The sequence below is a fragment of the Parambassis ranga genome, chromosome 10, assembly GCF_900634625.1.
Source record: "Parambassis ranga chromosome 10, fParRan2.1, whole genome shotgun sequence".
NCBI lineage: Eukaryota > Metazoa > Chordata > Actinopteri > Ambassidae > Parambassis > Parambassis ranga.
In genome coordinates this window covers 23,292,269-23,318,219 of record NC_041031.1, presented here as the reverse complement: position 1 = coordinate 23,318,219, position 25,951 = coordinate 23,292,269, and the positions used below count along the sequence as shown (strand labels likewise).

The window sequence follows — 25,951 nt, the reverse complement described above, 5'->3', positions numbered from 1 at the left end:
CATGATTTTGTAAATCCTAGAGAAACAAAGTACAAATGTGCAAAACGAGGGAGGTGCAGGTTCTGATGAAACAATGTTTTCTGACAATAAATTTGTAAGTTTCAGTAAAAAAAAAAATAATTTGATATTTTCAAACCTTAATTTCTGTTTTGTCTCCAAAAATGTAAAATGACCTCCATATCTTCTCTTTACCGGTGCAGCTGCTGCTCCATCTGCGATGGTCTCTGACATGGTCTGATAAATAAAGGGAGGTGGAGGTTACATTAAAGGAGATGCAGACTGATGAGATGAGGGATGTCTTTTTAAAACAGAGCTGTCGGTGACGGATATGAGAGGCAGTCAGCGGTGACGTGACCATCATGGAGACAGATGATGATGATGATGACGGGACCTGCTCAAAGACCCCGGGGCCTCATTTAACCATGTGAGCGACGGCTAGCTGCAACAACAGCAGGGCGACAGACGATGAAATGATCTGTTTTTGGCGGTATGAGCAGTTTTATATATTTCTGTTGATGCACTATTAAGATGACGTCATTTCAGCCTGACTGCAGAGCAGAGGCGTTGCTCATGTTCTTCTTCTTCATCTGTCATCAGACCTGCAGGAGCATCACACTGGTGTTGTTTGTAGAAATAACTCCAGAAACTTTAGAGAAGCGGCGACTCTCTGTGAGTAAGTCGTGCTGCCGGCAGAGTGCGAGGCGGCTCGGCGATATTTGTGTCGTCTCTGGTCGCCTCAGCACAGACACAACAAATAATTACATCAAACACGTTGTCTGCTGTATAAATGGTGTTATAACTCAAATCTAAGAGATACCAGATGTATTATTATTTTTCGTGTTGCACTGCAGTGTGTCCTGAAAACAGAGGCAGAAGAAGAAGAAGGGGGGAGGGTGATGCAATTTAGGGGATTTTATCTGGGCATGAGCAGACAAGACGGAGGAAAACAAGATAAATCAGAGGAAGGAAAATGAATTAGAGAAGTGTGTGTGTGTGTGTTTATCTGGAGGCAGAGACAGCTCACTTCTCTCACTCCATCTCCGACTCAATCCTCACCCAACATGGCAACGTCCCTGAAATGACACACAGACAGCCAGCTCCAGATACAGGGTCCAGGGTTTATTGTTTTTATCCATCAAGTCTTATTCATCTTTTTTCTGAGACTTCTTCCTGCAATTAAACCAGTGAAGCAAGTTGCTAACTCTTCCTCTTTTGTAAACAGGAAGACTCTGGAACTATCTGTAGTCCTGTCTGTACGGCAGGAAGTACCATGTTTCCACTGAGGTATTAGACCTGTGGAGTTCCACAGGGGTCCATGTTGGGTCCCCTTTTGTTCTTTATATTCTGTCACAAGGCCATGTAATACGAGAACAGCAAAGTATCAAAAAGGTAAATGGTAAAGGTTAACGCTGCAGTCTGCTAGATCTGCAGCTGGTGATTGTTTGCATTATTGATTGATTGTCCATGATTAATCAATCAGTTTATTCTGACATTTGATGGACAGACCAGTGAAAATATTTCTGTTTCCAGACTAACTCTAAGGGACCGCCCTGGATGTGCTCCTCGCTGGTACCTTTGCCTTTGTGGACCGATTCCCTGGTTTGGACTGGTTTTTGGATTCAGCGCGCCTCGGTTTGGACCTCGTTTGACTGTTTGGTGAGTTGCCTTGCCCTTTCTTGTACCTTTGCCATGACTGTTTTCCCTGTTGCTGAATCCCTGCCTGGACTTCGTTACTGCTCTAGTCAAGCTCTCTGTACTGTTGCCTGTTTGGACTGCCTTTCGTGTACCGACCTTGCTTTGTGGATGCCAATCTTTGGGTGAACCATTGTGTGTGCTGCTTCTGGGGTCCAATTCCCCGTGCTTCCTGACACTAACAGTCAAACTTCCATTCATTGATCTTTGTTGCAGCTTCAGAGCAGATCATGAGGATTGAGATGATCACTTTGTGTGTCTGTCTGCACAGAGAAAGCTCAGAGAAATGATCTTCACAGTTTGTGTGGAAGAACTTGTCTGTCCTGACCTCATCGTCCTGTCCACATACTTTTGCCTATATAGTTTTTGTTGCTTTGTGTGATCAAAAGTAGCCAAAAAGAAAAACAAACTTTCACAAAGTTTTATCAGCACACTTCAGATTTTTCATCTGTTTTTACTGACAGACAAGGACAAGAGAAATCATTGTGTGCAAATCATTCACATCAAGGTGTTTGTTGTTGAATCACATTTTGTTTTCACTGTGCCTGTGGAGTGTCTGTGGAAACGGAGGGTTAACACTCATACATATGCATGCATACGTAGGTTGTAGGAAACATAATGCATATGAACACACACACACACACAGACATACGAACGCATGCATGATGGCACATTAGCATGCAGTTTGCAGCGGCACGCCCCCAGAGCCTCTCAGACGTGTCAATCTCCTCTTCAAGCTTTTCAAGCCGCCTCAATTTCATCTGATCTCCAAGATTTATGAATTTGGAAGTCAGCAGATAACACATTCCCCCATATCACCGTTAAGCCTGTCAGAGTGTGTGTGTGGGGGGGGGGTTTGTGTTTTCCTGCCTTCATGAGCATGGATAAGCACGTCGGCTGTCAGCCAATCAGATGCTGTTGTTTCCACTGACTCTCTGGCTCAAGGCCGAGGACTTCTTTTGACAGAAAGTGTCCACCTGATGCTAAAGGGAAAAAAAAGCTGCAGCATGTCTGCTGGAGTGATTGAAGTGAAAGTGGAAAACATAAATTTTATGGTTTAAATAAAAGCAATCCAATCTGGCCTGGCTGACATTTTAGCGGACGGCTGGGAAAGGACAAACAGAGGTCTGATCTGATCCACGGAGGGAACTTTACAGAGACAGTTCAGGGGATCCAACATTTGAATTTCAGTCGACTCACACAGACATTATTTATTTCACTGCATGGATTTATGCAGAGCTGGCCAGTGGCATAAGGAAAGTACTGTATATGCCAGGGCCCTACAGACAGCAGCAGGGCGCCTACAGAAAAAACCTTTTCACACATGTACATGTAGATATATTCAGAGCCAGGCCCATTGTGAGGCAGATGAATCCCTTATTACCATGAACAATGAAGCCTGCTCCACTGCTCAGGATATGTTGGAACGGCTTCCTGATCGTCACATCCTGCAGCTTTTCATGTTGGAGCTCATCATAACATAATGTTTTTATGTTAGGGGCCAACCACAAATGGCTCAGTGGCGCCCCCTAGAATCAGCTGCATGCAGGGAATTCAGTATACAACTCACCAAGGTGATATATTAAAAGCAATAGTTATACTGAGTGTTTTTGTGTGGCTGTGGAGCTGTCCCAACAAAACAGGAAGTGATGTCATGAAATGTGAAGTTTTATATTCCTGTAGGTGTTCTCTACTTGTGTGTGGAGATGTGTGTTAACTACATCCGCTTCAGGTTGTGTTAAAAATGATGATGATGCTGCTTTGTTAATAGTCTTCACTGTGGACGAGGCAAAGGGGTGAACACTAACAGTCACAGCACCACCTAGTGGCAGCAGGAAAAGTGAGTTTTCCTCAGTCGCCATGGCGACAGCAGCACGGTGCCATCAGAAGTTGTAGTTGAGAGCTGGGAGAACTTGAAACCTCAAACACATATCACATCTGGTGAAAGCTGATGTCTGGTCTTTGACAAATGTTTGACGACTGAATGTGCATCAGGGCTCTAGAGTGCGACCATTTTGGGCGCACATGCGACCTAATTTCTCAAAGGTGCAACCAAAAAATATCAGAGGTCGCACTGGTACGACCAGCTGTAAGAGGAAGATACGTTCTCCGCGACTCTCAAAAGTCTCTAGCAACAGACACACATCGGGCCCATATTGTGGTCTAAACCAATCAGAGACGGTGAAGGGCGGGACCTCCGTGTGTGTGTCTTTGAAAACGTGTCTGCTGCGGTCAGCAGAGACCGAAAATCCAGAAGAAGAACACGGACATATGCTGCGCAGAGCTGATGCTGTGTGATAAAGCTTGTTCCATACTCCACGAGAACAGAGAGATATGAACAAAGTTCGTTTCGGCCCGGACTTTTTAAAACGTGTGTGCAGAACTCATACGGCCCTCTCACTGCAGCGCGCAGCGCGCACACACACAGACAGGGTTTAAAGACGTTTCGCTGCAGAAACCGCAGTTTAAGTGAACATGCAGCGGAGGAGCAGGATTTGTTGCTACTATGCGGGTTTTGCTAATTTGCTGTTGACCTGAATGATGGATGATAACGAGCCGGTCATGTTCAGGGAGGGGGCGTGACGTGCTCGTAGCATTATAACAGACTGAACAACAGGTCTGATGGACAGTATCATCTGACCTGTGAGGTTCATCCATGAAGGCTGAGTCACTGACTGACAGCAGTCAGCTGGTTTAAGAAGTTATATGGTTACATGATGAACGCCCATTTAAACAGTATTGTTATTATCCTGCTATAGTAGAGCATTGTCTGCCAGTATGATGTCTGCATACAGCTAAAACTGTAACAGAATGAAAAGTCTGTCAGCTGCAGCTCAGCTTTAGACAGAGAGGAGACAGAGAGGAAGAGAGGAAGAGGTGAGGAAGATGAGAGAAGAGATACTGTAGCTGCATTAGAAATGTGTTGAAGAAAACAAAATATATATCTCAATCACAACTATTAAATAAATAAAGGTGTATATGATTTTAATCATTTTTAATTCCCATTGCCAGATAGATAAGTGAGGAGCGACTGCCAGAAAATACAGAGAGAAAGCAAACAGGGAACTGAAGAGTGCTGTAACTTCGAATCTTCATTATGATGGATAGGTGTCAAGTTAAGGCCTGATTGATAAAATATATGGACAGCAATTAAAAAACAAACTGCTGTGTGATGTGTGATGCGGTGCACCTAACTTTTGTGCCGGTGCACCCAAGAAAAAAGGTTAGGTGCACCGGTGCAACCAGTGCAAAAAGTTAGTCTAGAGCCCTGTGCAAAAATGTCATGGCGGCCGGTCAAAGTCTGATGTCTCGCTCTGAAACAGGAAGTGGCTGTCCCAGCCTGACGAGGTCCACACTCTAACAGTCTAACAGTGAGTAACATCACGGTGCCTCCTAGTGGTAACAGGAAGTAGCTAGATGCCTGAAAATCAGGTGTACGCAACTCCATCTTGTGGCCACAGGAAGTACTGCTGGTTATTTGTATCGGAGTAAAACCTGTGATGAAAAATAGACCTCCAGGGCTCTAGAGTTTGGTCGCACCTAACTTCTCAATGGTGCAACCAAAAAATATCCGAGGTCGCACCGGTGCAACCAGCTGTTAGAGGGAGATACATTCTCCGCGACTGTTAAAAGTCTCCCTGTGGTCCAACAACAGACACACATCAGGCTCATATCGTGGTCTAAACCAATCAGAGACGGTGAAGGGCGGGACCCCGCGAGCCGGTCATGTTCAGGGAGGGGGCGTGACGTGCTCGTAGCATCATAACAGACTGAACAACAGGTCTGAGGACAGTGTTATCTGACCTGTGTGGTTCATCCATGAAGGCTGAGTCACTCTGACTGACAGCACAGACAGACTGTCAGCTGGTTTAAGGAGTTATAGAACATGGTTACATGATGAACGCCCATTTAAAAAGTATTGTTATTATCCTGCTATAGTGGACCATTGTCTGCCAGGATGATGTCTGCATACAGCTAAAACTGTAACAGACAGAATGAAAAGTGTCAGCTGGAGCTCAGCTTTAGAAAGAGAGGAGACAGAGGCAGAGAGGAAGAGAGGTGAGGAAGATGAGAGAAGAGATACTGTAGCTGCATTAAAAACGTGTTGAAGAAAACTAAATATATATCTCAATCACAACTATTAAATAAATAAAGGTGTATATAATTTAAATAATTTTTATTTCCCATTGCCAGATAGATAAGTGAGGAGCGACAGCCAGAAAATACAGAGAGAAAGCAAACAGGGAACTGAAGAGTGCTGTATGAACTTTGAATCTTCATGATGGATTTCTGACAGGCAGACCGGTTGGCTAGTTTGTCCATAATTTTAATGAGTACTATCAGCATTAAAATATTTTTATATAACTGTTCATTATACAAGGTCCAAATTCATTTTAGGATGATATGTGATTATTAAGCCTGTTCATATAAAAATGGACTGATGTGTACAAAAATATATGGACAGTGATTATGAACAAACCGCGGTGTTAAGTGTGCGGGTGGGTGTTAAGATGCGGTGCACCTAAGAAAAAAAGTTAGGCGCACCAGTGCAAAAAGTTAGTCTAGAGCCCTGACCTCCAATGACTGGAGCTCAGTGTGAATGTACTTTAAACTTGTCGTCAACATGAAGCCTCCAGACACAGCAAGCACAGCAGGTTCAGACCCTCCTCAAAGAGAATTAAAAAATCTTCTTTCTGCTGTTGAGTTCAGTCTGCAGAGCTGCACTGAACATCACCACTCTTCCTGCTGCCGTCAGTCCTCCTCGGATCACTGCAGGGACGTGAACAGCGGGATGTTCAGCTGAAGGTCGGCCAGTTTGAGAGGAGGTGAAGGATTGTAACATCCGTCAGAACGGAGCTGCTGTCTGTCGACCTGACTGACTGTTAACATCTGACTCCGTCTCAAAGGAAAACACCAGCGTCAGCTTGTAGTTGGGTCCATTACAGGCAATTCAGTCTGTCTGTAAGTGACACAGGTCGTGTTAGAGTGCTGCTCATTATGCTGGTGGAGTTTAGTGACCTCAGTGAAGTCAGTGAAGCAATCTCATGGTGACAATAGGTTACAGGAAAAGAGCTTTTAACAGGCTGAGAGGGTTAATAAAGACCAGTGCAGCAGGTTTCAACCAGCAGATCAGCATAACACTCTCAGTGGTTGTTATGCTCTGTCTGCTCCTTTTGATGCAAAATCTCAATGTCATTTCTGCAAAGTGTGCACGTAAGCTCCAGGGTGATGTCAGAGGTCAAAGGTCAAAGACCCTGTGACCTCATGTCTCTGTTATTCTTTGAAGCAATAAGCTTTTATATAAATAACAAGTGTTAAGGCTGTAAAATTCTTTTTAATGGCTCCATTTATATGCACAGAGGCATGTTAGTTATGACCCTAACCGCTCTCTGTAGGTGACAGAGTGGAAGAAACACAAAGCACGTCAAGAACATTATTGATGATTGATGGTGATACCTGTCCATCCATCCATCCATCCATCCACCGGTTATCCGGGGCCGGGTTGCGGGGGCAGCAGGAAAGCCCACTTCCCTCTCACCGGACACTTCCTCCAGCGATGTGAAGGGCCCAGACAGCATTTTGGCCGCTTGTATTCGCGATCTCATTCTTTCAGTTATTACCCAAAGCTCATGACCATAGGTGAGAGTAGTGACGTAGACTGACCGGTAAATGATAGACCAGTTTTTGTTTTAAAATAAATGAAACGATCACATGTTGCAGCTCCTGTACCTGTCGTGCTCTTTGTTCAGTACCAGCGTGGAGCTTCTGAGCTCCAACCACCCAAACAGCCGCTCCATTCTGCTTTTGTACTGTTTCTTCAGTGAGACCTTGCACCGCTGTGAAACAGCAACAAGCTCCCCCACCAGCTGACGATAAGAGAGGAGAGCTCAAGGTTTTCTGCCTCAGTGTTGATGTAATAAGCGTCTGTGTGATGGTGAAGAGGACCAGACTGAAGTGAAGAAAGCAGGCTGCCAGAGCAGGCGGCAGCGAGTGCGCGTCACGCCGGAGTTTATCCTCGCTGCTCTGACTGATGTTTCGACAGGAAGACACTCTGCTCTACAATAGCTGTTGACAAAGCAGCTGTTTGACTGGCCTGTGTTTTGACAGCATTCTCTGCTTTCAAAGAACGTTTCTTAGTTCTCTTTCTTGTTTTTTACGGTGAGGTAGATCTGCTCTGCTGCGTCCTTCACCTTGTTTCTTCCCCCTCAGGTTCCCTTTGATTCCTGTGGCAGCCGGTGTTCAGATTACAGCTCCTCCACACGTCCACTGCTCCAGGCGAGCGTCCTGTTGTCTACTGTACCTGTGAAACTCTGGGAAACATGCAGGCCTGGCCGGGCCCCCGCATGAAATATATATAACCTGAGAGGTTCAAGGGGAGTTCAGGCCAAGACGAGGCTGTTCAAACATCAGCACAGTGAAAAAAACACATGATTGTTTTCCTGAGGACGGGTCAGCACCGCTCATTTCATCCCCGCCAGTTAAAAAGGTTGCAGCGTTATTACAAGGTGCGTTTCATCTGTTTCTGCATGGACAGCAGAGCGACCAGAGGCGGAGAGAGTCCTGCTGAGCGTCAGAGACGAAGACTCCCTGAATACGAAAAGCTCATAAAGAAGTCCACAAACAGCAGCCAGTTCATCTGACAGTCAAACAGCTCCACTGAAGGTTCGAGGGTTAAATATTAAAGATGTGATATTAAAAAGGGACAAAGAGCTGTCTGGTAGAGTCTGACAGTGAGGTGACAGCGGTCCTCATAGGTTCAGAACTTTTACTATCTTTCTGTTAGAACTGCGTTTTCAGTCATACATTTAACCATTGAAGTTCTTTTCAGTTGTTTTAATTATCCTGCAACTGTGTTAAAATCTGTTTCATCTCGTGAGCATCACGCTTTTTAACTGAACGCTGCTTTTGCACCAGACAGGTCTGAGATCTTGAACTGCTTCTGTGGAACAGGCCTTCATGTCTTCAGCTCCTCCTGGAGCATCTCCAGCCGTCCCCAGGCCAGCTGGAAGGCACAGTCCAGGGGGTCCAGCTGGCCGTGCCCGGGATCAGGAGTCTGATCCTGGCAGGCTCTCCTGATGCAAACAGGGATGAAGATCCAGACAGGCCTGTGTAAACAAAAAGAACCAAGACCCCTCCTGGAACCAGAGACACCTGGGCCTCCTGCTGGTGCCAGAAGCACCAAGCAGGAGGAGGCCTGTATAAAAACTGTTGCATGAGTTATAAATCCATTATTCAGATTCGGTTCATAAATGCATATTCAAAAAGAGAAAAGCCTTAAAACTATGAAAGTCATTTGCATTCGGAGCTCTTCTTTGCCTCCACTTTGAGACTAATGAGAACAGGAGAGGGACCGAGTCTCACTGGTGCCATCGAACCCTAACTTCAAACCCTAAGATGAGCTGCGAGGGGGCACACATTTGTTCCACGGAGAACCATCAGGGGAGAACGGCAGCTATCTCTCTGTTACACCCTCCATCAAATAATCCTTTCATGGTTTTCTGCTGCGGAGGAGACGAAACAGGAAGTCGGGGATAAATCAGCGCCGGCCGTGTCTGCATCTGCCCGCAAGATGAAATCCTTTTTATCACAATTTAGGGGCCGAGCGGCGCAGTTAAGAGAATTATAGCAGCACTTCATGTAGAGCCGCCGTTACTCAAAAGCTGCCGGACGGCCTGCAAGTAGGTCCATCTTTTATACACAGAGGGGAAATTGCATATTGATTGAACTCTGTGCGTGTTGTGAGCGTGTGTTTACCAGCAGAGTGTGTGTGACACACACACAGTCACAAGCTGCCCAGGATGATGTCATCAGGTGGGAGGAGCCAGTTACCAGGAACAAACATGTAAACAAAGACTCTTTTTCCTGGATTGTGGTGACACTACACTCTGCACAGGTCAAACGTACATGGACAGCCAGCCACCACGTCTGTTGGCCTCGAGCAGCAGCCTTTAGGGCTCAGACCTGAAGCCCATGTGGAAGTGTCAGAACCTGTAGTTCACGCTGCAGCCTCTAGGGGCTGGCTCCAGCAGCGAGTCATTTCCCATAGACTCCCATGTTAAAATGTTTACAGCCTGGTACAAAAAACCATTCTGGTCTCAAATGATAAGTTCTCTTCTAGTGTAGATTGTACGGGGGGTGTTAATTGTATTCAGACTTATAATTATGCATAATTATGGGTGTTACAGGTGGTTGCTGTATCGCCCGCCCCCCTAAACTCCACTCGTGCTCCCCCTCTTTGTCCGTATTTGGAGTTTTGGCGGACTGTGACGCTGCCAACATGGCGGCGGTCAGAGCGTCCCACCAAGCCTCAAAACGGCTCTTCAGAAACAAACAGTGACATCATGGAAGCTCTGTCCATAGTGTGTACTGTCAATGGTTGGCCTCCATGTTTCTGCTTCCTGTACAGCAGCATGTGTGATGACTTATAGCTTGGCAGTGTTAGCTACAGGCTATGATTGTCGCTAACAAGGAAGCTACTGTTTCTTTTTTGTTTTTTTAAAGTTAACCAGCATTTAATGTCCCAGAAACAAGAAGTAAGAAGCAGAAATGATTCAAGAGGTGCTCAATTATTCACCCTGTGCTATTAGATGTGCATTTCTTCATTCCCAGATAGCACAGTTATGGTCATTGCTCATCACACCCCAGCTCTGAACCTGACATTAAAAGCACAGGGTGGTCACATTTCCTTCCATCTCCTCCCTCGGATAACATCTTATTAAACAGACATTTGTACCGCCGACCGCGCTGCATCTCTTCAGGCGAAAAGCACTTTGAAAGTGAATCCACAGATGGCAGCGATTCCACTGAAATAAACAGAAATGGAGCCGCCGCTGTGACTGTACGCTCGGGCCGAGAGACAAAGTGGAAAGTGAGGATGGATGATGGAGAGATGGAGTGGTGTGAGGGGGTGGAGGGGTGGAGGAGTCTGTTTTCACTCTAATCTGTTTACTTTGCAATTTGTGTTTTCAGAGCGAGTCCATTCATTCTGCTTAACCTGACACTTCACTCAGCAACAGGAAGAGAGAGTGTGTGTGAGAGAGAGAGGGAGAGAGGCGAATCTCATTTAGACCCCCCTTTTATTGAGATGTGTTTGTCTGCATCTAAATGTGTGTGTGTGTGTGTGTGCGTGTGTGTGTGTGTGTGTGTGTGTGTGTGTGTGAGTTAAAGCTCATTTATGCCCTGTCTTATTGTAATTGTGTGTGTGCACAACAGACATCACATTTAGGTCTTGCCTTTTTTTGTAATTGTGTGTGTGTGTGTACACATGCATGTGTCACGCATCCATTAGCGATGCGGGCTTGGACTGTAATTATTCAGCAGTGCAGCCATTAGCCGAGGCAACAAACAACAGGCCGTCCTCTGTGTTGTACTTCCTGCGTCTCGAATTATTCACTCATCAATACTCATTATGAACTCAAGTGTATACTGTGGAAAAACGTCTTTGCATATGGCCTGAGTAATTATACAAAGTCATTTCACAATGCAACATGTCAGAAGCTCCAGAAGCAACGCTTAGCCGGACTCTGCTAAGCTAGGCTAGTTAGCTTTTAGTATGCTAATCATGTTTTTCAATTTCTGCTCTTTTAAGATGAACATAAATGTTCTTATGACGAACAGAAGACTGTCATGAGCTACACGTTTGCCAAAACAACCCGATGGAGCGGCAAAGTTCCAAGTAAAGTGCAGTTCCCTGTGTGGCCTCCGGGGGCTCCCAATGTGTGTTATGACAGTATAGGTGACTCATGCTCCACCTCTTTGTCTGTACTTGGACTTTAGGTGGAGTCAGACGTGGCCAACATGGCGACCGTCGAACCCTCCCACATGGCCTTTCAGAGATCTTTGGCTGACGTCATCTGGAAGGTTTGTCCATGACATTTCTTTGGATATTCAGTTGATCAATAATAATTGTGATTAATCTGTCAATCAGTCAATTTTAGATCAGAGAAGCTTGAATTTAAGCCACGCCCCCTGATCATTGGAGGGAGGGGAAAGTATTACAGTCTGCAGCTCGAAGGATCCACAGACCACAAACACAAGGCCGATGACTTCAGAGCGTCAGAATCATTAAAATGTAAATCCTCAGGGAGCAGGAATGTGCTCAGCAGGAGACGATAATCATCCATCAGACAGCGGGTGGAGGTGGAGGTGTTGGATGTGAGAGAAACTTGTGATGTCATCTCTCTCAGCAGCAGAATCCAAACCCAAGTGAGACAATTGAAACGACAGCAAAGCTCGGTCATTTGTGAGCCGTCCACAGGCGACAACAATTCAATTACAGCACGCAGCCCGGCGCGCGGCGGCCCCGTGTTCTCTGGCACTGCTCCTCTTTGTGGTTTGGAGACGCCCCGGCTGACTGGACGAGCCTCTGGGGCCGAGCTTTAAGCACCCAAAGTCCAGTACATTACATAATGGAGCCGGCCGCGGGGAGCGGCCCATTCTCATCTCCCAGGCAACAGGTGAATTTCAACAATGCGCAATCGAGAGGCTCACAGATTTTCTGGAATACAATGCCTCCTCCTGCTGCCAAGCGTTTATGGTAATGCTCCATTCAGTGGAAGAATGGTGGATTAGTGCAGTGATGGAGCTGGATGAGCTCCACGTCCGTCCTGCTGCTGGAGGAGCCACCGTGCCCCGAGGAGCCGCTGCCAAACGATGGCCCGGGGCCCAACCTGGGAGTGTACGGAGGGATGCGGCTGCGGGGTCTCAAGGTTCCACTTTAAAAAAAATGTTTTAATTAAGATAAGTTTGTATTTCTGTGGAAAACAGACAATTTTCCCAGAACGCCTTTGATGTGCGTCCAAAGTTTCTCCTGCGAGTCGTGATTTGATGCTTCTCTGTATGTATCCCACTAATTGTGAAGTAAAAATTCAGAAATTGTTGTTGACAGAGTCAATAGACGTTGGTGGACTTCATCCAAACACAGTGTTTTTATTTGCTGCAGTTTAAAACGTGTTCGCTTGTTTAAAAAGCGCTGAGGACTTATTTAAGCATGTTAGGTGTTAATGCTAGAAAAGAATTCCAACTCATAGCTACGCGCAGACAGCCGCCCACCTGTTTGCAGGCTGGCCACGCCCCCTCCAGGTGTGCGTCACCATCAGCCTCTGGGTTTGCTTGTATTTTATCCTTTTTCTTCAGCTGGAAAACATTATTAAACATTATTGTTAATTTTATCGCTCTAGTCAGCTGATTGATAGAAGCACCTCCTCGTCCAATCAGTGACCACATCCTTGCTCATGCAGCCAATCACATTGGAGCGTAACATTAAAACACGTCCTCTCTGCTGTCAGCGTTCTTTTCAGGTGGAACCCTCAGCCCTCCTCCTCCACCTCAGGCACCACCAGTCAGAAGCCCAGGCCAGGTCAGCCTCTGGCCCTCCCCTTCATCCAGCTCCTCGACATCACCACCAGGTCTAGACCCCCCCCCCCCCCCCCCCCCCCCCAAAACACATTCATTTTGTGCTTATTCATTTTGATTGATATAAGTAAATAATATTTAATATCTGGCTTTATTCTTTATTTATTTAAAGCATTTTCTCTTTTTTTGTATTTTTAATGTAATTTTTATTCAATTTTTTTATTTACTTTGATCTATTTGTTAATTAATATTTTATTTTAAATGTATTGTGAATTGTTTAAATAATGACAGCCATCTGCAGTTTTTGTGTTGTCGTGTGTCCTTTTTTTTTATTTATTGTGGATGGATTCTGTATCAGAGCAGCTGAGTGATGGTCAGACTTTTAACAACTTGTACTGTTATTGCTGACAGGCGGTGGCGGCAGGCTGCAGGTGGCTTGGTCCTGGGAGCGTCGGAACGGGCTGTCTGGAGTGCTGCGTCAGACTGGAAATGATTTTGTGAGCTCTTCATCCTCTGATGAACATTAATATTCCTGTGTGATGCTCTGAAAGCTTTGGGGACAAACACACCTGTCTGTTGGAGCTCCCGATGAGTCACGCTGAAGTACCAGACTCCTGACTGACTCTGAATCTGCAGTAATCAGATTACTTCACTCAAACATGAGCTGCAGCGCTGGCCTGACTCTTCAGTCGGGGAGTTAGGACTGCGTGTTGAGTGAAACTTTGAGGACGGGTCTTATCACGGTTTCCGTCTTCTGTCACGTCTGGGCCTCCGCGGCATCCTCCGCCTTCAGACTGCAGAGCGCCTTCACTGAGGCTGTTGAGGCCGCCGCTGCGAGTCTTGTCGAGTCTGGCAGCAGAATCTCTCCCTTTCGTTCCTTCCTCAGAGAAACTGGCGGCTGTCAGCGCTGCAGACCGGTCGGCTCTGCTGGCTGTCACCTACGTTCTGTACAGGAAACTATCACTGACAGCTGTCAGACTCCTCCCCCTCCTCCTCCCCCCCCTCCTCCTCCTCTTCCTCTTCCTGCTGGCATCCCTCCTGCTCCGGCTGACACTGCCCTGACACCAGCTCGGCTCTGCCTCACCCAGCAGGCATCAGGTTAAAGCTCCTAACTTGCATACAAAAAGTCTGAAGGTGGCGTTTTATATTCTCGCCCACAGAGTGTATTCTTGGCGTGTAAATGGTGAAAAAGTGCAGATTCAGGGGAGGCGGGGGGAGCGGCGATAAGGAGGCGTCAGCGCTTCAGGGTTCAGCAGGAAACTCTCTGCTGTCACATGCCTGCCAACCGTCTCCTATCACCCCTCACCAAGTTGTGTCTCCACCGGCGGGGGGTGAGGCAGGAGCCGGTGGCTGACGGCTTTATCACAGCAGGAAGTGGCCAGAGGGGGAGTCACACAGACTGTGATGGTCACAGCTTTAAAGCACGATGCAGCACTCAAACCCCAAACAGGGCTGCTTCTTAAGTGCTAAAGGCCCTGCGGTGATAGTTTGGTGAGATTTAATGTGGACTGGTGAACACTCTGTGACCCCATGTTGAATATGTTGGAAGGTATTCCTCACATGACCTGACCTTTGTGGACTTGTATTATCATGTGCAATGATGGGACATCTGAATAGTCTTTGTCAAGCTACAGCAGCACTGATGGTGAAGGCGGTGAGATCCTCCTGCAGGGTTTTAGGGTTCTGGCTTCTTTTTTGTGTGTTTGTGTTAATAATTTGTCAGCATGATGGCAAACATGGAGGAGCAGCGACTGCTCTGAGACACTCGGCTGGTCAGAGCCTGGAGGGAGCGTGGCCCAAGATTTGGAGCTGCTGGTCCCCAAACCATGGCCACATCATCACACCGTAAACTGTAGAAGTGAGCACTATAGGCCCTCCCACCATTTCCCTGTTAGGACAGCATCACCTACAACATGCGGGGATGTGACCTCCCTGTCACCATGCCAACCCTGTCCATGAAACAGAACAGAACCAGAAACAGGGCAGAGCCCTGCTGGAGTCCGGCACCCACATGGTGGACACAGCTCACCAGACCTGGTCTGCTGTGCTATCAAACTCCACATCACTCCTGGATCTCTCAGCAGTCAGTCTTCAGCCCCTTATGGATGATTACAGGCTGCCTGCATTCATACTCTGGTTAAACCTATGGGCCTGGGCTGCCCTGGTTTAATGCAGGTAGACTGAAATGACGCACTTGGTCAGTGTTAGCATGCCACAGTACAGCTTCTTGTAATGAGTGTCTTCACTTCCTTTGAAGTGAATGATCTGTGCTTCCTGCAGTGTGCTGAACACCACCTGCAGTTCCAGTTCGCTGTTTGCGGGTTTAGCGGCACCACTAAATCAGGAGACGTCATAAATAAGCGCCGCAGGCTCATTTGTTCCGAATGAAGCGGTGCAAACGGTTACTGTGTGCGACGTGTCATGTTTATGACAGCATTACAGAGACTTTATGATGTCAGGAGTCGGAGGAGGGGGTGGAGGAGGAGGAGGAGGAGGAGGGAGTTGTTTCTCAGCGCCTCGGTTTATTTACCAGGGATAACAGACACATCTCAGGCGCCGCTCCTCTGGGATAACACATTCATGGCTGAGACGCTCGGCTCATTTCACGGGAGAGGCGGATAGATTGCTGCTCTCCCTTCTAACTATCCAATCGCTCTTTGTTAAACAAGGCACAAACCCAATTACAAAGTGCCACATGCTGACAGTTTATTAACATCATCGCAGAGAGAGAGAGGCCGGGCCGCTCGCTGAGGCTGCTGGTGGTGCGGCGGTGGGTGGGGTGTGCTCGGCTCCTCCTGTTTGAAGTGCAGGGATGAAAGATGGTCCTTTTATTCAGAAAAGAAGGTGTGTGTTTGGAGAGGCTGGAAGGGTAATCAGTTATACTTCATATTCATCTTCAGGGTTTTGAGAGAGAAAACAAGCCTAATGCCTCGGGTCAGTGTTTCCTGTTTTGCAGAGAAAGGCTAATGGAGTAATATTTCTGGGCTGTGTCTGATCTCAGCCTCTGATCACTTCATTAAACTGATGTTGATGAATGCACAAAGCAGCCGGGGCGCAGCAGATGCATCTTAATCACGGAGAACAGGAGAGGAAGGTGGGATGCATGTAATCACTCACTCACGTCCTCCCCACCTCTCTGCTTTCATCCTCACTGTAATGAACTCGTTCATGACCGAGCAGATCTGCCACTTGACGAGGAATGAAGAGGAACAGAGAGCAGACCTGAGCTGAGACCAGCGCCGAACACTCCGCCTGCTGCTCCACTCAGCATGTGGAGGCTCAGGCCTGTGCATCCAGGCCTCCAGGATTTCCTCTCAGGTTCATGCTCAACCTTTGAAACTACAGTTGACTTCAAGTCAAAGTTCACTCTCTCGCCTCTTGTGCAGCTTCTGATCCTGTCACACAGACAGGAGTCTTCCTGTGGGCGGCTACTTCAGATAATGATGGAGCTAGTCCTCATTTTTCTGACTGGATATGTGATGACACCCCAGTGGACGTAACGATCTGACTGAATGACTTATGTGTCAGTTTGAACTTTAATAATATTGATTTGTTTTCATTCATGTCACATGGGCACGAAACAGATTTGTTTTATGGGCTCAATGAGGTGACCTGAGTGGGGTTGATTTTCTGCGTTCACACAGACAAGACTCAGATTTGGACTTCTCTGTCCGTCTTCTTCCTGGTGATGAAGGCTGCATCAGCAGAACCCTTCACAGTCCAGCATGTCCCAGGATTCACTGCATGCTGGCAACAACCTGACAGCCAGAGGAAACTTCGGAATCTAAACGCCACCTCCAGGTTGCTAGGCAACAGGAGCTGTGTATCGCCATAACAGGAAGTTTAACCAGAGATGAGACCATCCACCATTCATGGACCACGGTGCGGCCTCAGTGCCGTCCATGAAGCACAGAGTGCAGCTCTTCAGATGAGACCGTGAATATATAAAATCTGTTCCATGTCCAAATCCATGAACCCTGATAACCTGGTGCTTCTGCTGCTTTTACTGTTGGTCTGAGGGCAGGCAGACTACAGGGGGCCTCACTAGACCACTTTGTGGTATAACAGGAGTGTAAGGGTCAGAGCTGGCAACAGGTATCTAACAACACCACATAAAGAGCAGCAGCTCCCATTGTGTTCTCAAGTAAGCAAGTGGGTGGAGACCTGGGACTGGAACCTGAGGAAAAGGGCAGAAAAAGGCGAGTTACTGCCTCAGCTGGTGGAGGCCTGCAGTGTTTTCTTTACAAGTGGAGAGTGGAGCGGGAGGTCGAGGCAGACCGGTGTGCTGGGGGGGGGGGACGCTGCACTGCAGAGTTGTGATCATTTTTTTTCTTATTTTTTGCACATAGAGACATAAAGTTGTGTTTGAAAAATGGTTGAAAGGCTTAATGGGCTGGAAGTGGATCCAGGTGGAGCAAAGCTGGGCCCCAGGTAGGACAAACACACAAACACTGAAACAACAGTCCATCATTCTTCAGTGAAAAAGAGGAAAGCGCATCCAGGACCGGAGAGCCGGGAGTTTGAGGGGCTTTGGGGAGGAATCTGGTTGTGTGTGGGGGGGCGGGGTTCTGTATGCATGCAGCAGAGCAGCCTGGGAGAATCCATATTTACCGCGCTGCTTCGTGCTCCCCCCGCAGCAGACAGCTTGTTTGGGAGACTAACTGTATCGCGGCCGGAGCTCCCGCCACTTTCTGCTGCGGCGGGCAGAAACAAATGTGAACCATAAATCTGGCATATGGCTCGCCTGGGGCCTCCGGCAGGTTTACAGCCACTTCGGTGGGGAGTGGGGGAGAGGTGGGGGCGCAGGATGGTGGGGGCAGCACTTTGTGGGTTGGTCCAGCCATTAAAATGGGCCACATGCCATTAGAGTGGACACACTATGGCATAATGTTGTATAATTTCCTTCTACTTTACACCGATTAATTATTCATTTTCCCTCCCACAGGAGACGAGGAGGCAGAGTCCTGGCTGCGTACACCAGGGAGAACAGGCAGGAAGAAGCCTAATAGGTTAGTGTGTGTGTGTGTGTGTGTGTGTGTGTGTGTGTGTGTGTGTGTGTGTGTGTGTGCCACTTATGCCTGAAAGTTGAAAACATTTTTATGTAAAACAGAATAATCAAAACATTGTGCTTTCATAGTTCAGGAAACTGAAGACAAGGGCACCTTCCTCTTAAATCACCGCTTTCCGCCACTTAATTAAAGTTTATGTTTTTACAAACTGCAGTCGGAGTCTTTTCATTATTTAAACTGCTTTCAAGTCGACGTCTCTCTCTCTCACAAACAGCACGTCGGAGCTGAAATCTGTTTCGTGTAAAGCGGTGATGACAGACGTGGAAATGAAGAGCACGCCGGTGGCGAAGGTGTTGATCCGCCAGCTGCTGCACCGCCTCTACAACATTAACACGTATGTGTTTATCAATTTGATTCAATTTCTCGGTGTTACGCTCTTTGGCAGCAACATGTTGGAGGACATTTCTTCAAATCTCACTCTAAATGTTAGGATGATGATTTCATCTACTAATGCTCAAACTAAACACATTCTGGTCCATAAGCAGCAAATGAAGATGTTTTAACATCATCATGACGTTTTTATATTATATATATATAATATATATATTATATTGATTGTGTGTTAATTCCTCTGATAATTAAGATTAAGAATTACTTTATTAATCCAGGGGGGAAATGAAGTAAGTTAATGTCACAAGATACAAAAAAATGTATCAATCAAGAGCACATAAAACGCACAAGGCACAATCTCATCTTCATCAAAACAATATGATGATGATGTGCAAATAACAAAAATGGAAGAAAAATAATATCTGAAAAAGAGCAAGAGCATGTGGAGTGCCACAGGGCTCAGGCTTTGGCCCAGTGTTCATGTTATTTGGAGACACGGTGTCAGATTTTACTGTCATACAGATGACAGTAAAATGAAGAAATGAAGATGACAAAGGTCGAATCTGAGATCTGAAATCTCTCAACCAGCTCTCAGCTGCCAACAAGAAGCGAGCACATTGTGCCTTCACACAGGCCACAAAGGCTGTATGGATTATTTCTCTTCGGCTCCTCATGATCAGAACAGAGAAACTTATGTGTCAAGGTAGCTCTAACACAAGTCACCCAGAATGCACCGCTGCTCTTCATCACTGAATCGTCCATTCTTCTTCGTCTTCAAACACATTTTTAATGAAGACGTTCAGTCAGACATCTTTATATTCGGTGTTCCTTCCTCTCCAGAAGCTTTTCTTCTCACTTGAGACGTAAAAGGAGAAAATTAAGTCCTGAGAGCAGCGATTGTCTGGAGGCCGCGCCATCCGATCTCCAGTGACGCACCGAGCGATCTGCCGCCGCTTTAGACCCGTAAGACGCTCGACGTTCCTCCGTTTAATCCTCCTGAGAAGCCGGCTGAGAGGGGAGGAATGTGCCGGATCAAACGACCCCCACCCTCCGCCCCTCTACACCCACTTGTAGACCAGAACAAGGTGGGCTCTGTTTTCAGGGGGATTCACGGGTAACCGGAGCCTCCCTCACCCCGCCTTCGTGGCCACCAGGACACTTTCCCCCACACCGGATCACTTCTCCCACCTGAAGCTGATCCTTGTCCCGCACTAAACGACCACGATGTAATTAGTCCCGGAGACACAAAGACTTCAACAGCCCCTCCTCGGGCCGCACAGAGGGGACAGTCGTCTCAGTGACTCATTAGGAGACAACAGATTAGATAACGGAGGTCTAGAATGTCCTCTGCCCCGCAGTCCACCTGCCGACAGGTGAGCCGGACCCGAGCTCCGTCTCCAGTCCCCTCACTCACTTTCTCTACATTACCTGTCCAGAGCAAGGGTCGTGATCCCTCCCACGGGACCTGCTAATGGATGTAAGGAGAGGGGCGGGCGGGCGTTTAGAGACCGGGTCGAGTTTCTGAGGCGAAGGGGGCGAGAGGGCCGCCGACCCCGAGAGTCCTGAGAGGGACGAGGAATCAAACACGCTCAGGATGAAAGGAGAGATGAGAGATGCAATTGGAAGGGTGATAGACAACGACCACACACACACACACAGAGACACACACACACACACAGAGACACACACACACACACTCACACACACTCACACAGACAGACAGAGACACACACACACAGAGACAGAGATAGACACTGACGTGTAAAATGAGAGCTGATCCAGGATTGTGGATACAATTCCACTTCAATATTTACTGCGTGTGTGTGTCTGTCTGTGTGTGTGAGTGTGTGTGTGTGTCTCTGTGTGAGTGTGTGTGTGTGTGTGTCTGTCTGTGTGTGTCTGTGTGTGAGTGTGTGTGTCATCATTCAGTCCATTTTCAGTCATGTTCTGGTGGATTTAACTTTTAATGATTTTATTTGATGATATTTTGATGATTTGATTTTTATTCATCTTTATTTACTTTAAAAAAACTTGTATTGATTTAAAAAGGTTTTTGATTTATTATATATAATTAGTTTCCTTATTTATTTAATTATTATCATTATTATAATGATGTTATTGTTATTGATTTATCTTTTTTGTGTGTTATCTTGTGTGTTTGTTGTACGTCTGTCAAAGTCCTTTGTGAGCCTCCATGAGTTCTAAGTTATTTTTGTCCCACTCTCGACATGTTTGCTCCGTCTTCCTGCTCTTGTTGTTGTTTACATATATGCTCATTGTTGTGCTGTTGTTAGTCGGGCCCTGGATCGCCTCATTGTGCAGCAGTAGCAGATTGTGTATGGATTTGCGTGTCTTTGTTCGGCTCATGATTGTGGCTGGACACTTCAGCGCTCTTGGCTGTATTGTGCTGTGCGGACTCCATCATGTGTTCTCTGGTGAGCACTCGTCCTTTTCTTTCTGAGAACATGTCCCTCAGATTTCCATCAGACTCCTCAAGGCCGGACCGTCTGCTCCTTTAGACTCATATAATTAAATCCAATAAACAACATGAGTTATGTTGTTCGGGCCTTTGTTCGCCCACCTGGTATAAAAAAAACATGGCTGAAGCCTTCAACAAGAAAGAATGTTGTTTTTTTTTTCAGGAGCATTATTCAAAAAGAAGTGCGGTTAACTTTTGTCTCCTGGAATGACCCGCTCCTCCGACGCGGCCACTTTAGGCCCCATAATGTATGTTAATGTATGTAAACTGAATCAATTCGTTCCATCAGCATAAAAAAAGAAACGTTTGGTGGTGGCTTTTACCCTCCGCCGCGTCTGTGACACGAGCAGCCGCTGATGGCTCTGTAGTTAAAATATGGAGTCTAATCCGTCTCCAAAACCGGCGTCCAGGTCGAAGAGCTCATTTAAAACTTCCTGACACTGACGGGACTGACAGCTGGCCCTCCGAATAAATGGAGCGGCTCGTCAAACCAAGACCGCAGCTCTGGAAGCCCTCTGTCTGCAGGCTGTGAAGAAAGTGATGATAAAATGAGTTTTTGAATATGGAGTGAGTCCTTTTTAAACCTAATTCCTCCCGGTCTTGCCCCAGAAATACAGATCTGACATGAAAAAAAAAAAAAATCAAGGGCAATCCAATCAACGGCTGTCAGAGGGGAAGAGGGGCGGGGCTGCGACACGGATCAGAGGCTGATTGTCATGTGGGCTCCCCCTTCATCTTCAGATTTCTCTGTTTCATTTGTTAATGAGTGCTGTAGTGTTTGCATGACACTGTTCGAGAAAAGAATCGGTCTGCTCTGTGGCGGAGCCAGCGGCCGGCTCGCTGTGCGGCGTGTTGGCAGGAGCGCCGTGGATATCACTGTTCACTTCCTGTCTGATATCAGCTGCTGGGCGGCTCCTTATCAAAATGAAACAGGCTTCAGCGACACTCGCCCAGCACAGAGGGCTGAGGAGGGACTCAGATGTTTCATTATTTTTATGTGGATGTGAATGTTTTCCACCTCTTATCGTTCATTTTTCTCGTTGTGTAATTAATCCCTGACAGCAGCATGTCTGCCTTTGCTGGGGCCAAACTTCAGTAAGTGCTCACACAGTAGTCTGTGTAGTCTGAAGCCCGTCTCAGGACATGTTAAAGAGCGCAGCGGCGCCACCTCTGGCAGACTGCAGCAGTGTCACAGCCCTCCTCTCTAACCCGACCTTCGTGCGACTACTTTCTGTGTGTGCAGCCATTGCGTTTTCTTCTATTGATTCTGGTTCCAGTCTGTTTATTGCAGCAGCAGGTCTTTGGTTGTTTCCAGAGAAAATTAAGCAATTTGTTCAAACAGGGTGTTAAGTGGCTGTTTAGAACATTTCTGGCATTGCTGTTGACATCATATTGACCAACAGCTCCCACAGCTATTGAATGGACGGCCATTAGATCAGGTAAATAAATGTTGGGGTTTAATAACACTCCGTGCACCGACGGGTCTGATTTCCTCTTTTATTTAGCAGCTTTACTGACACATGTGCAGCATACTGACGCCTCCTCCTCAGACTCTTCATGGAGTCTTCATTCAGACCCTGGCCTCTGCTCCAGGCTTTTATATCCCATCAAACTCAGACACGTCTCCTCCACACTCGGCCTGACAGTTTTGACGTGTTGTGGAAACTTTGGGATCTCCACTAGACCTGAAAATAAAGTTCTGTACTGTAGGTCTGCACAGTGTGTACTGTGTGAGCTGCCAGCGGGCTGAGGAGGCCCTCACTCAGCATTAAAGCCCCAGACCCACCCTAACCCACATGTGGATGTAAAGCACTGTGCCGGGCCCTTATTTGTTGCAGTCCGCCCCATTGATCTGGCTCCACCCACTGACATCTAGCAGGGCTCTGACAAGCAGCTCATGGAGGCGACACAGGGACGAACCCACAAAGCAACTGGCAGCAGCTGATCCAAATATCGGAGCCAGATCTGATCATGAATACACAAATATTTCAGGATTTGACAGAGTCAGATGTTCATAGATCTGATGAGACTTTCAGTCCACGTCATGACTCCAGGGAAATATTGACTGTTTCATTCATAGACTGTACATGAAGCTATGGATGTGATGCATCCACCCTTTGAGTCCCCATGCTGGCAGAGAGTTCACACTGTCACCCATCATTATGCAGTGAGTTCACCTCTGTACAGGCGTTACACGAGAGAACTAATCAATAAAGACCAGAGTCCTGTTCACTGCTGATCAACACCTTCAATGCAAAACATTTCATTTCATCCCCGGCGTGTGAAGGCAGCGCCGGGATTTGGAACAAACCTGCAGGAAGTAGAGACCTGAGTGACTTTGACAAGGTCCAAATGGAAGACTGTTCCACAGGCGAGGAGGGCTCGGCCAGCTTTTCTCTTTAGCTTACAGTACAGAGGAAGCAAAGTGGCAGCTTATAGCGAGGAGTAGGAAGTGCCCGTTAAGACTGTAAAGCCGGCAGTGAGGGGGCCTGGAAGGAGGTGTAAACAAGAGCAGGTTCACTCCTAACACAACACAACATACAGTAAAGTGTGCAGCTGTATATGACACCATGGTCCACACACTGTGTTCTTTGTCTCTGAATAGAACCAGCCCTCCTCTCTCCCTCTCCATCCACTTTGCATTAAATCCACCATTAGATCCGCTTGGTACCACGGAGCTTGTAGGCAATAAAACACATTGTTAAAGTGACATGTAATTACCCAGCCTGTCTTTTGACTAATTAAGTCAGCGCTGCCTGTTATGTGGAAATGTATAAGGAAGTCAGGTGATCAATAACAGTGAAGGAAAAAGACAGGCTAATTTCTCAACTCTCGGATCGCTGATTCTTGCAATATATCCCCCGCCGGCGTGTTTATCATGGCTGCGGGCGGCCGAGCGCGGTCCGCTCTGACATCACCGAGCGCGTCGCTCCTACGCTGGAGATGAGCTCACGGGCTGGAGCGTGGAGTTCAGCTGCAATAAAACACGATCCTTTTAATTTCATGCTGCCATAAACTGCCAGTCAAGTTGATGATCAAAGCGGGGTTAGCTCAATATACAGTGTTAGCCAATATACAGTATTTCATGGTGTCATGGCTGACGCAGGCCAGGGTCTGCTTTAGATATTAACAGCAGTGTATTTAAAACTGATATATGGACGTGCCTGAGCTGAGGCAGGAGGAGGAAGCTGCTCCACCCCTCCGGGCTCCAGGGATGTTAAAACAATCACCACCTAATTTACATAATATGATATGATATAATATGATATCAATTAAAATTATGACATGAGGAAACGCATGATTGTCATTGGTCTTACAGTCTGTTTGGTAATATGATGACATGACTTTGATATAGCTGCTGGCTCAATTAATATTTTACCATGAATTAATCGACCAAATCACAACCACCACAAAAAAACCTGCAGTTCCACGAGTGTCCACTTGAGGGCTGTCAATCTCCACAGGCCATCATACATACATTCCGTGTAGTTTTTAGTTTTTTCTTCTGTCAAACCCCAGAGGACCCAGCATGTGTAAGTAACACGGACCTCTGTGAGAAGTTTATCTGCAAGAATAACCTGAGACGGCGGAGATTACGTTTGAAATAAAACTTAAAAACAATCGCGATGCTAACGCGCTAACATGTCAATGGCATTTCCGATGTTACGCTAGCATGAATGCTAATCACCAGTTAACTGGAGTTAATCATGTCTGTACACTTTACCTTTAGCTTACAAATAACTCGGTGTTTAATTAATTCATCTTTATTTGACCTCGCAGTGCTTCTGAGGGTGACTTGGATGATTACTGAGGGAGCCGTCTGTCTGCCCAGCTGTCCAGGTCCACGTCCAGGTCCAGGTTTTTCACAAAGGACAAGCACTTCAGTCAGGTCAGTTTAAGACACCTTTAATACAACATACATATACACAGAGAATAAAAACACTAAATATGACAACAAATATCACACTACATGCATACACAGCTGATAAATATATTATTATTATTATTATTATTATTATTATTATTATTATTATTATTATTATTATTATTATTATTATATAACCAATAACCAATTGGAAAAGAGTAAGACCGGTGTGTGTTACAGTGCTTATTTTGGTGCATGTATCCACATTATCCATTTACAACAGTTCAACAGTTCTGTTACTGTACCAGAGCACTTCCTGGTTTAATCTCGTAACTATAAAAGTGTTTTCAGTTATTTTTTTTCCACATGATACAAACAATACGCAGTGTGCAGAACCACGTATGTTTTCATGTAGTGCATTATTTTGCAGTGGCTTGGCTCTGATCAGAACATACTGTAAATCAAATCACAACTTTTGTTCTGTTCTGTATCACAAATCACAACAACAGCTTTAGAGGGAAGGCACGGTTTTAATATAGAGCTGATCAGTTCTGGATTTCTAGGCGATGACGCGTATTGACATCTTTTTATTGGTGGTTTACTTCATACTGCAGCGTCCCTTTATCTCTGTTACTGTATCCTACGTATTATCTCGCTGATCTCTGCTGTCGCAACGATGCGATTTCTCCATTGTGGGACAAATGGCGGTACTCCTAATCCTAATCCTAATCTTGATGCGTATGTATTTTATTCCACGTAGTAGTCAGGGACAGAGCTGTATGTGAGTCACTGACTCAGTGTCTTAGTCATTGTTTATGAACCTTTCAGTCATGTATTTTTACAAACTGCTACAAGGAAGTTACCGTGAAGCCATGGAGTGACTCACTAAACCAACATCTGCGATCACAGCTACATCTGAGCGCTGTACGCTGTGGTGTTGACTCATGCTCAAACTATTGGATGATGCACACCGGTATGAGATTAGTGTGAGTGGTAACAGTGTGTGAAGCTCTGCTCTCAGTGTCTGCTGTGAGCTCCTTGTGCAGCAATAACAGCAGCTAAAGGTTTCCAGTAGCTGCTGATCAGTCGTCCACAGCAGCTTGGAGGAGTCTGAGTCCATTCCTCAGTACAGAGCAGTTCCAGTCTCTATTTTCTGCTCAT

At 46.4% G+C, this 25,951-nt stretch overlaps 2 long non-coding RNA genes across 2 annotated transcripts; both read left to right on the top strand.

Moving 5' to 3' along the window:
• The first annotated feature begins 1,529 nt into the window (after positions 1-1,529).
• LOC114442848 (uncharacterized) lies at positions 1,530-11,908 on the top strand. Its single transcript, XR_003671385.1, has 3 exons — positions 1,530-1,656; positions 11,470-11,553; positions 11,621-11,908. It is a non-coding gene; the product is annotated as an uncharacterized LOC114442848 (long non-coding RNA).
• A 1,089-nt stretch (positions 11,909-12,997) lies between these two features.
• LOC114442847 (uncharacterized) lies at positions 12,998-24,819 on the top strand. The gene is made up of 5 exons (XR_003671384.1): positions 12,998-13,100; positions 13,459-13,544; positions 17,993-18,056; positions 18,331-18,450; positions 24,706-24,819. It is a non-coding gene; the product is annotated as an uncharacterized LOC114442847 (long non-coding RNA).
• Positions 24,820-25,951: the final 1,132 nt, after the last annotated feature.